This window comes from Anomalospiza imberbis, chromosome 5 (genome assembly GCF_031753505.1).
Source record: "Anomalospiza imberbis isolate Cuckoo-Finch-1a 21T00152 chromosome 5, ASM3175350v1, whole genome shotgun sequence".
NCBI lineage: Eukaryota > Metazoa > Chordata > Aves > Passeriformes > Viduidae > Anomalospiza > Anomalospiza imberbis.
The window spans coordinates 53,090,127-53,102,513 of record NC_089685.1 but is presented as its reverse complement, the minus strand read 5'-3'; the positions used below and the strand labels follow the sequence as shown (position 1 = coordinate 53,102,513).

At 42.8% G+C, this 12,387-nt stretch overlaps 1 long non-coding RNA gene across 1 annotated transcript; it reads right to left on the bottom strand.

Moving 5' to 3' along the window:
• Nucleotides 1-6,324: 6,324 nt before the first annotated feature.
• On the bottom strand, nt 6,325-11,705 carry LOC137474349 (uncharacterized). Its single transcript, XR_010999315.1, has 2 exons — nt 10,307-11,705; nt 6,325-6,637 (listed from the first exon to the last, which is right to left on the bottom strand). It is a non-coding gene; the product is annotated as an uncharacterized lncRNA (long non-coding RNA).
• Nucleotides 11,706-12,387: the final 682 nt, after the last annotated feature.

Genomic DNA, 12,387 nt, shown 5'->3' with positions numbered 1-12,387 from the left:
TCCTCTCCTGACTTTTCCACCTCTGGTCCCTGCACCAAGTGTGGCAAGTAAATACAGAGAATAAAGTAGGCAATGACAGTTCGTATTCACCAATTAATCACTAGAAGTCCTTGCCTGTGGCTACTGATAACCAAGGTCTCCCATCTATCGGAAATCAGGCGACCCCTGATGGGAAGAAATGATGATGTCTGGCTCCAGATCAGAAGGCTGAAGGATAGCTTTATTAAAACTATACTATATTGCACTAATGTACTATTTAAAGAGATACTACACTATTCTATATACTTACTTCTTACTTACCTATCTAACTAACAAACTCGTGACTCTCTGCTGAGAGTCCGAGCCACAGCCCGATCCGATTGGGCATTGAACCCAAACAGCCTTCACCAGAATCCAATCCAGCAATCACTTCAGGTAAACAATCTCCATACCACATTCCACATGGGGAAAACAAAGGAGCAGAGATAAAGATTGTTTTCTCTTCTTCTCTCTGTGCTTGTCCTGAGAGACAGAATTATGTCTCTCTGACCAGAGAATGTGAATGTCACACCCATCCTTCTCCTCCAGTTGAGAAGTGCAAATCTCTGGGGCTTTGGAGACCTTGACCTGTGTGTGATGAGTCCACCCATGTCCAGCTCTCCTGGATGCTGTTCCTGCAGTCCTGGTTGGATGTTCTGAACAGCAAAGTCCAAAGGCAGTGTCTGTGCTAACTGTGCTTCCTGTTCAAGTAACCCCAAAATGGCCTCAAGTAACCCCCACCAGGCCCTCCAATGACCTCAGGTCAGCCCAAATGACCTCAAGTAACTCCATCAGGGATTTCAATGACCTCAAATCACCCCCACCAGGCACTCCAATGACCTCAGGTCAGCCCAAATGATCCCAATGACCTCAAGTAACCCCAAATGACCTCAAGCAACCCCTGAGGTTCTGCACCCTCAGTTCTCAGGGAGGAGCACTCTGCAGCACCCCACAGCAGCCCGTCATTACCAGGCTGGCAGGGGCAGGGATATGAAGCAGACTCTCCCACAGCTTCTCTCCCAGCCTGGTCCCTCTATTCATTATCTTCTTGAGGAGCTGGCTCCTCAGCAGCAGGATCTGAGCAAGCCAGAGAACTCACCTGGCTCATGGTAGCCCTTCTATTTTGCTGTACCCAGTGATTATAGAGTCTTAAACTGGGTTAAAAAACCTAAAAGCAATGAATATTACATAGAGAAAATGTATAAAACTACTCAGTGGACACAAGCCAACTTCCTGGTCACGTCTCATTCTTGCTGGCCTCTCCCAACCCTGTACAAGGTGTTTGAGGGGAATGGGCAAAGACAGCTATGAAGCTAACACACTGTGGAAATTCACATACCCACACCCCCATTCACCAATCATGCTTCAATAAAATGCACCTGCTCACCTTTCCTACTTATCAAAAGAACATTTGGACAATTGTTCCCCCTTTGGCACAAAATGCAAATTAGAGAAGTTCCCATGTCTACTAGGAAACACACTTTGTTGTTCAGCAAAAGCTCCAGTGTGGTGAGCCCCTAGTGCAATAGCAGATCTTGAGACCCTTAACAATCCATTTCTAATGTTCTTTTTACAAATGGCACTTTGATTCTTTCCCAGTCACTGTCCTGGTGACTGTCCCCCTCCCACTTGTCCTTGGGCTCCCTGCACCTTTCCTCAAAGTTTCTCATGACACATGAGAGAGGGTGAACAGCCACAGAGATTTCATAAAAGTGCAGAGTTATTCAGAGAGACCCCATCCTGTAAGAGAGGAAGAGGGATGTTGGCCATTCCTAACAATCCTTTGGCTAAATAAGTGATGTAAGGGAGCAATGCTGCTTTTGTAGTCCACTCTTGACAGGGACCTCAGTTTGCAGATTCAGGAGAGCAAGGATGAACTCAGGTCAGGGTAATGAATGTAACACTGGACAGATTTTTTTTCCTAATGAATGTTTTTGCCTTCTTAAAAATAAAAATGTCATTTAGCAATTCAAAAACATCAAAGTCAATCCTTCTGCTTCTGCTTAAGAATGTCAGGATGGGATATGAGTTGTAACATAAGGTGGCTGCTTGAGGCCAAATTTGGGATTCTGGGTATGCAAGTCTGTTCTGCAAAAATCAAGTTGATGCAGAAGATGGTCGAGAAAACACTCTTCTGTTAGTGATAAGAAAAGCTGATTAAACCCTAGGGATTAGTATCCCTACTATGTTTTGGGTTTTCCTTTCCCTTTATTTTGCAGAGCAGATGATCTAGGATTTTTTTTTTCTTTAAGTAAGAAAACATTAAATTATCTTCTCCTGATGAATATTTCAGGCATAACCTCATACAGTAGCCATTGCTTCCCACTTAAATATTCCAGCTTCATCTGTCCAGTGCATCTCAGTGTGCTGAGTATATGCACTTGATGCAGTGCTAAATGTTCCAGGTGGTGTGGAGTGATTAAATGTCCTACTTTTCTTTCAGTGTTTGTCCTACTTTTTTAGAGTATTCAGGTGGTATGGCCAACTGCTAACAGCAATGATTGCCTCAGATATTAGTACTCTCATCCTTCACTTATGAAAAGACTGTGTGCTGATAAATGCTTTTCAAATTTATAATTCTCATGTGGTGCCACAAATAATTTAGAAACATCTATAACTTCCTATTTTGCAACCAAGTCTACTGAGTACAGTTATGTTCATTAACAATGTTTCCAAAACAAGCTTGAATTTTTAAAATAAACCCTCTTTAGTATTCGAATACATGTTCAGAGCAGTCAGAAAAAAATGCTTAAGTGTATCAAAGACCTGAGTATCTCTAAGATGGCTGAATGGCAATTTTCCTGTGTCCATAACCATGAAAACACATCAGAATTAGTAAAAGTGAGAAATTTTACCTCAGTTGCTAGTTGTCTTCAGCATCCCTAGTAGAGGGACTTGACCCTGCTTTGGGCAGGGTGGTTGAACAGGGTGAGGTCCAGAGGTCCCATCCCATCTCCCTTACTGGGACTGTGTGACACTATCTGAGATTCTGGGTTGCTGATTTTTGATGTGGGACTTTTTGAAGAGAGCTGCCCTTAGAAGAAAGTGACAGTGCAGACAGCAACAACAGATTGTGCACTTGTCTTTTTACTTGGCTTTACTTAGAATGCAGCGTCCATTCCGAAATTCCTCCTGGCAAACACCTATGTCCTAGTTTTTGGCTGTAGCTGTCTGATCACCCTCAAGGTAGATCACACATGCCATGCTGCTGTGTGTACCAGGTAATTCTCTTTTAGCTGTACTAGTTTTCTTCATGTCAGATCAATAGAAGCAGGTATTGGGCTGTTTGCAATGGAAAATGAGAGGATAAAGGACTGATCTTGAGCATCCTCTAGATTATGTGCTGTAGTAATTTTTTAGGCCAAATAAAATTCCTGCTCTCTTTTTCATAACACTGTTCAGAGGAGGCTGGAATGCATGATTTTGTTTTCTTATGATTGATAGGTGTTTTTTGTAAAAAACAGACTCATTCAAAAAGCTGCTCTGTAACTCTTAAAACTTGACTGGGGATGTGTCACCTAAAATTATCTCACAAGTTGTATATGAAGACAGGTGAACACCTCATCCTAATTACTCATGTCTGACCCTTGTACGATGAGTAATTTTTTTATAATTCTGTCTCTACCATCAGTTCCAAGCCTATTATCAGGAGAAGCTTCAGATACATGATCATGCTTCAGGCACATACTTATTTGTTCCTTTGGCAAAGTCACATCTTCAGTCATCTCAGAGCTCAGCCACAGAATGTAATAGAGACAGTAGAGAGGTTTTTGTCTACTGGGACATTTTGGCAATGTCCTACAAATGATAAGGATAGAAAATCATTTAGTCTGCATTTCTGTCCAGCACAATCTGTGCCTATGTTTGCATAAAAAAGGGACCTCCCCAGTCCAGTGTAGTCCTTCTGTCATCCTTACAGCAATGGAGAATTGGGACCCCTCAGCCTGCTGCTTATTCTGGCAGTTGAGACTCGTTTATCAATGGTCTGGGGGTAATGGAACAGCAGTGCTGTCAGCACATCCCGTGCCATCGTGGTAATTCTGTCTCTTCAGGTGCTTTCCTACAAGTAAAATGCAAATAGTTACTTGTGTTGCAAAGAGACCAAATGTAGCGCTCTGCAGGAGCTGTGTTTACCGCAGCGGTGCAGCTCCGTGTTCCTGCCAGACCGAGGCAGAGTTGCCTGTTAGAGTCTGCCCACGTCCCCCCGTTTTTCACATGATTAATATCCCTGTGGCCAGAGTGACAGGGAAGAGAATCCTCACACAACCTTCAGGCTTTTGTGCAGCTGATGTGGAGGAAAACGGAATCTAAATATTTCCATGTCTCTGACCCAGCAAGAGAGATTATAATTTGCTTTGTTTTAATTCTACACCTGAACACCAAGCATGGTTTAAACTGAGGGAGAGCCCTTTTCCTTGGTGGATGTGAGCAGCACTAACTGGATGCCTCTCCAGATCAGGCTGTGGGAGCTCCTGATGGGAGCTCCTGCCTTTCAGGCACATCCACCTCTGACTTTTCTTAACCACAAGCCACAGGCATACGCATGGCTGCAGACAGAGTTCTTTCCCTTCCTGTCCAGGAGGGTCCTTGGGCTAGCTGAAATCTCTGGTGGGCTTCCCAGTCTGTGTCTCTCTGCTTCTGTTCTTGTTTTGTGTCCAGGGCCTAAAGCTCCTCCTCCAAAGTGTGTCCCAGGTCCCACTCCATTCTACCCTGGCCAATGATTTATGTAAGAGAGAGGAGCACTGCACCCACTGAAGCTAATCAGAGAAAGTTCCTGCCTGTGACAGCAGAGAAAGTTCATGATGGATTCTCTTGCCCTTATTTCCAGCTCTGCCTGGAGGTGTGATTCCCTGGGGCAGTCATGTCTGCAGTCAGTGCCTGCTCCACTGGTTTGGAGAAAGAACTGAATCACATTGGCAGGGTTTTTGGTTGGGTAACTCAGAGAAACTCTGCACAAGAATAATCCCTACCTTCTTCCCCCTCCTTGCTCTTCCTTGGCTCTTCTGTAAGCAGAACATGACCTGAGCTTCACTCTCCCTAGAAGAAAATTCAGGAGCATGCCTAGCATATTTATATGGCAAAACCCATGACCTTTACACCCTGCCCCCTCTTCCCACATCCAAGCTACTACACAGAAATATTCCCTAATTCTCTGAGTTTATTAACCTTTTTTTCCAAGGGAATGAATAGAGATATTAACAGCTTTTGAACAGCAGCAGAAACCCATTAAGTTGCTCTGTGGCAATCTTGACAGGAACTTGTTCCTTTAGCAAAGACGCGTTTCAGAAGGCTCTACACTCACTCCCAAACCATTTGGATTCAGTAAATTCAGATGCCACTGAGGCATCAGCGTGAGCAGGCCTGGACCCTAAGCTTTGAGTGTAGTTAGATCTCCTCTGGGTCTGCTCCAAATGGAGGAACAAGGCCAGTGCCCTGGGACTGGGATCTATCCATTCCCCTAGCAGCACAAGCCCCTGCACAGAAATGTCTAGCAGCTCCTGTGCTAATTCTACACTCCACTTCTCAGTGAAGGTCTCAGTGAGAGCTACATCACAGACATCCATTTTGTTGCTGGTACAGGTTCCTACCCTCAAGTCCTGCTGACTGAGGCTAAGGTCACTCCTCTCCGAGCTCATGCTGTTACTATGGTACTGCTACATATTAGAGGACTCAGCATAGAAAATAGTAGGATAGCAGGAGGGAGAGAGGAGGAGAGAGCCTGACCTGCCTGCAGGATGTGCACTCCCCTCTAAGTAGCACCAATTTGGAAGGGATGTAGCTTCTACCCCGCAGGCTGGCAGCACCAAACCGCTCCTGCCTTACATCAGCAGACAAGTTTTGTCACTTCTGCACTGAGTCTGAGTGAGGAATGTAACCCATGAGACTCCTCACTCAGGCATTTTGCTTTTGGCAGAGATTAATGCTCATTGTTTAACAAAAGAAATAAGTCTTATTCTCTCCTTTTATCCCCGTCGTGCAGCTGGATGAGAGAGAGTAGGAAAATTAGGCTTTTACACTGTTCCTTGATTTCAGTGCATCCAAAAATATTATATATACTTACCTATATTCACACTGAGATACTGCCTACCCAAAAATCCAGCTGCTGCTATATACCATCTTGGTTATATCCCATGGCCAGATGATCTCGTATTCAGAAGAGCTTCTGAAAACTACTAATATATCTGCAGCAATGGTTCATTTTTCACTGAGGCTGTGACATCCTAATCTATGGACCAGATGGAGTGGGGCCTTGGGCAATTGTAATCAAAGAGCAACAGCCATAGTTTGAAGGAAAGAGATTCCCTGTTGGTTTTCTATTAAATGCTTCTATTTTAATTTTCATTTTCTTTGCACTCAATTGTGTGCATCACCATGGCCCACTGAACACATCTGGCTGACATCTTAGATCACATACCCGGCACATTACTGTGTTTGCTCAAAGTTTCACTCCTTCCAAAGTCAGTGGCAGTGCTCTGTGACAGTGACTTGTTTTATCCTTGTCCTTAGGTGGAGTTCGGGGATCAACAGAAACAGTTGCAGGCAAAGGCAGGCTGAGAAAATCCATCACTGTAATGAGGAACCATTCCCATTCCTTTTCACCAACCAAATACCTTTGCTGCTGTAGAAGGTAGAAGATTAATTTGTCTTGGATGCTGGAGTGCAAAATATGACCACTTAGAAGAAGTATAATCCCACTGAGTTACTATAAACTGGTCTAGTTCACTCCCTGCCAAAAGATACATTCTGCATCTTATACTGACAAGGACCTTTGCTCACAAATTGTAACTGGCCACTTCATCAGTCTGTGAAGTACAGGTCTTAATGTCTTCAGGTGTTGATGAACACATAATTGTATTTTGTCTTCTTTTCTCTCAGTAAATCAGTTAAATCAGAATAAAATCTGATATTTGCTTTCTCATAGCTTTCAACTATTTAAAGGTAATCACTTTTTTGTGAGAAAAAAGTTACTGGAGCCACAGATCCTGTTGTATATCCTTAGGATATCCTTATCCTGCTTCCTTAGGTTTGGGAAGACATTAGAGAGTTCTTCCAAACATTTTCTTTATAAACTCTGTAGCATTTTCAGCAAGGGTACTTCAATAAGCTCTGTGGCTAGCTTGGTTTTGAACAGTTTCACATTGCATTTATCTTCTGGGAAGTTACTAAGTGATATGGTTTTATGAATTGGTTTTGTTGTTTTTATGTTGTTAATTGACATGCTAATTATGATTGACACAGGCATTGTTTTTAAATCCCATGTTGTTTTTTTCCCTGCATACGGTGTGTATTCTTTGAATTCCTCTGATATTGTGATCTGGTATCAGTTCAAAGACTGGCTTTGCTTCTCAAGCTGTTTAGACATTCTTTTCACTTAATATGCTGCTTTAAGGATCTCTGATAAGACATTGCTGAGGGCAGTGTGAGACTGTGGGACTTGACTAGGCTCGATTACAACAGCCATGTATTTTACATTAAATGAAAGTGGTTTGAGCCACAGTAACGAGCCAATACTTGTTATCCATGCTCTCCAAATGCACAGGCATTATTGACTCCATTTATATGACATCTTTGCATGCTTTGTTTTCTTGCTTTCCCTTGCTAAGAACAGATGGGAAGAGTAATTTAAATACCGAATACCATAAGGCACCTGGAGTAAAGTAAATTAAGGAAATACCGTAAGTGAGAGAATGAAGTGTTAAACCTCTAACAAGAGATTTACAATTAAGAATTAACAGAGATGATAAGCTCTGCCAAGAAACAGCAATCACTTCACAGAGTGAATCTTGCAGAGGATGGGCAGGATGGTCTGCCATTACAAATACATGGAGGATCCCAGGTCATGGAGAAGAGGAGACCCAAGATGTCAAACATGTAAGACAGTGTATGGATTTCTGCACACTGTAGCAAGCAACATAAGCTGGGATAATGTCCATTCCATGATGAAAGAGACAAGGAATACCAGACTTGACTTTGCTTCACAAAAGCATGTGAACACCAACAGAAGGAATATATAGGATGGGTAATGAAAACAAGAACAGCACCACATGCTTAGATGAAAACTATACATAGTGAAACTGTACAACATAGCAGCCAAAGATGAAATTATCTAACTGGAAATAAATAAGACATTTCTTTTTTAACTGTTATACAGAAGCATATGTGTTGCCAGAAATACTTTTTGGATGATACTTGTAGGAGAGTCACACATAGCAGAAAGTAAATATGGAAACAGAATGGACAGTGATAAGCTTATTAAGCACAAAGAAGTGTGTGAACAAAACTGGAAAATAAATGGGCGACACACTGGAAAAGGCATAATTTGTAATATTGACCCAGAAAAAAAATCTCAATTCCCTTAGCATCGTGCTATGAGCTCCCTGCAGTTCTTATCTTTAGGAAAGATACTCTTAAATCACAGGCAAAGAGGGGATGTTGGTAGGATCACTGAATGGATGATGTTAGAACCATCACATTCATTTTTGTAGGAACAAAGCACAGTTTCTCCTAGTACTGGGACAAAGTTAAGCAAACAAACCAGAAAATTCTAGATAATGCAAATAATGCTGGAATAAATAACATAACATAAAAACTACAGTGAGTATGTCACGGATGAGATGACGAGGGAGATCCTGTCCACATAGATGAGGAAAATATGTGAAGATTCATTGGGAAGGCTGCTAACATTTGCCCCTAATCTGGCTGCTTGCAGCAACCACCTGGAGCACTGCTGCTCGCTGATGTTTAATGGATGTGCAGTGTCAATATTAATACAGAGTCTGAGAAACAGAGGGAGTTTATTAGGGCACTCTATTCCAATGGTTCACAGCACAAGAGTTAAGCTACGCATTCATTTCTCCAAGTACACTATTAGTGGTCCTGCAAAGCTTTGCTCAAAGCTGCAAAACAGTGACTTCTGTGCCACAGATGCCAATGAAATGTGATATTGGTGTGTTCTAGTAAATGAAGAGATTTTGGGTTTTTTCACGGAAAACTCTGTCTGCTGAAATTGGCCATGCCACACTACTGAGATTGCCATGCCAGTTCATCCTGGGAACTTCTGCTTGCAGTTAAATACACAGCTGGCAGGCATTTTGGAGGCCTAGAGCTACTCCCAGCTACTTGTGTGAAAATGCAGTAGGTACAGCTTGGAATTACATGTTGTATGTAATGATTTGACTTTGAAAAACAACAAACCTACTATCCCAAGTTTTCCCAACCTTGAACAGAAGACAGACTGAGATTGCCAGAGGTATGACAGAGAGAGACTACCGAGAAAATAAATGTTATTAGCAGAATTGCTATTAAAATTCTGTAGAAACTCTCATTAGTTAGGACCAAAATGGATCTGTGATAGTCCTTAAGAGACTGAAAAATTTAAATGAAGAGCCAGGAAAATATTCCACAGACCATTAAAGGCACTAAGGAAGCTGGCAAAATTCACTAAATATACCAAAACAAGCGAGAGATTTAGATGGTTCATCTCGGTGGTGGAGGACAAGGTGCAGAGCTGTGCGTCTGCTTGTGTGTGTACACTGTTGTTCCCATCACTTTACTAAAACAGTGGGACACAAGCAGCTGTGTACTTGGTGGAGTTTGCCACCTGGAGTGCACAGTTAGTTGTGTGGACATGCCTAGATCCAAGAAGGGAGGGAGGGAGGAAGGGGATGTTGTTTCAGCCAGGACAGCTGGGCAGCCTCAGGATCTGCAGGTTCATGGATATGTGAATGTTTTGTCCCCAGTCAGCCTTGCAGATCCAAGAAGCAGCAGACTCCTTGCACTAATACTGATCCTGAAATGTCACTAAGCATTGATTTAGAAAGGAACGCGTGGCTTTAAGGTTACAACTTTGATGGCCAAGCATCCCTGTCACCGCTGTGCTGTCAGGCTTTTGTGGCCATCACACAAGAGTAATGGGAGCTAGGCAAGATGTAAGGCCCAGCTCTTGAAAGCCAGGCACAGTTTGATCACTTGGACCTCACCATTCCCAACTCAGCGTGTGGTTGGGAGATCCTGGACCAAGCATCAGTCACTGGTAATCTCACTTTAATGAAATGTGTATCCTGCTAATTTGGGAATAATTGTATCTAAGGTTAATAGCCATTGGTATCTTCCCTCACCAAGTTTATTTACTCCATGACATAGTTACTGTGTCTTAAACAGAAATCACCCTCAAGGTATCATCTAATTATCTTCTCACCATTCTGCAAATCGGTTTCATATTACCAATAATCTTATTATTACAACTGCAACATTCATTAAGCAATTAGAGAACAATAAAAATACATACAGTAATAGCAATCAAATTAGGTTTGAATCTCACAGTGAGTGATGGTAATTCTGCATCAAATTGTTCTCATAGATTTTTCCCCATTATTTTCTAAAAAGGTTTAAATAGCTCCAAAAATTTCAATTACAAGGTTCTCTTCTAGAGTCTGGCCATTTTATGTGACCTGGTTACCACAAAATGGTACAGTCAGGACCAGAACTGGTTGCAGAAACTTCCCCTTGTGAGCAGGGAGACCTCACAGCAGAGTCAACATTGTTGGGTTCCCATGGCAAACACCAATCCCGGTACAAGCCAGGTGAACTCTGTGACAGTGATCCAAGACCTCTTGGGCATGTCAGATGCTTCCACGTCACATCCTGAATGGGCTTGCATAGGACTGGGAAGGCATCACTTTCTTCTCGACACGTAGTGGCTCCTGATGTTGCATTGAGCAAAGCCAAACCACAGATTTGTTCTGAGCCATCCGTATTTAAAAGATCTGGGGCTTGATCCTCAGCTCAGGGGAGTAAATGGAAATGCATTCATGACGTGCAGATGGATAGATTTTCAAGCTGTTCTTGCCTATCATCTGTGCCAGTTTATATTTAGGTCTGTTACACCTGCATGGAGCCACTTGAACATGTATCAAAACAATTCCCGTCCCTAGCTGTGATCTGTACTCTCTAGTCCAACAACAGATTTGTCTCACTGGTGAAATAACTGCTGAGGAATATAAGTGATTTTTTCCATCTGCAAATGCACAAAAATATAGTTGGAACATTTTATGGGTACATTGCACACCTGATGGAAACATGACTGCTTCTTCTCTGGGTACATCAAAAATATCCTCAGCCAACCTCACTGTTTTTATCAACTCTACTCTTTTATTTTATGTTCATTCTGGCCTGGATTTTTTTTTTTTTCCTGAGCATCAAAGATGAGTCTGTGACCACTTTGGTAAGCTCTGCCAAATGGTAGTAGAAGAAATCCAGCCTCTGAAGTACAGTATGTGCTATTAAATCAATGAGAGGATGGTGTGATACATGCTTGTGTGCATGTGCAAATTGCTGTGTGGGACAGGGCCAAGGCAGAGAGAGCTGCCTGGATTTGATTTGGACTCAGGAGAGGCTACTGGTCACTGCCTTTTTGTGCTGCCCCAGTGCCTTCCTAGTTTGTATTCCTCCAAATAATTAAAATACTTTTTGTTTTAATATGCAAGTTTGCATTTACCTCAATAATTCAGTACCACTACTACAAATATAATAGAAATACAGCTATGCCCAAGTACATTTTTTAGCAAAATGGGCAAAGAGATAATAAATAGGAGTTTCTAAAAACATAAAACTTTTCTGGATCCATAAAGAAAGAATAAAATAGGAAGTTGGAGCACAATATCCCACCCCTGATGGTATGACAGCCTGTAAATATCTTGTCCCTTTCCCTTTCCTGTTGTGTGACCCTGCTGTCTGGGCTGTACTTGCCTATGACTGTGCTCCTGGAGAGAAATACATCCCAGATGGTGTATGCAGCCAGTTTTGGGAGGAATGAGGCAGGTCCCAGGGGCTCCCACTACACTGTTCAAAGAGACACAAGTTTTATGGTGTGCAAAGAAGAACAAGAGGTCAAAGGGAATAAGCTCTCTGGCCAGCTGCCCTGTAACTCACATCCTGCATCACACACTGCCAGTGTTCATTCTGCTGCAATCCTATCTGGGCTTAGTCAGGAAATGCAAAAATGCAGTCAACTTTAAGGAAAAAAGTGACATGTGCCCCTGGTTTAGTGTTTGGTACATGTTGGGAGCCATCTGCCAGCCCAGTGCTCTGCCTGGCTGGAGGTTCCACTCAGGACCCTGATTCATCCTTCTCTTGTCTCCCCTGTCTGGAGCTGCTGAGGGAGGGGCTTCTGATCTCCAACGCCCTCACACGGTTTGATGTGGGCTCCTCAGGCTGCAGTGTTTGTCGGAAATTCCCTTCCAGCCAGCCCTCCTGGGGCTGCAGGAGGGAGCAAGGATAGAGCAATACTTTGTCAGCTCTCACTGTGGTTTGCCAATTTGGAAATGACTCGTGAGGAACTGGAAATCAGTAACATGGCTCCTCCTGGAC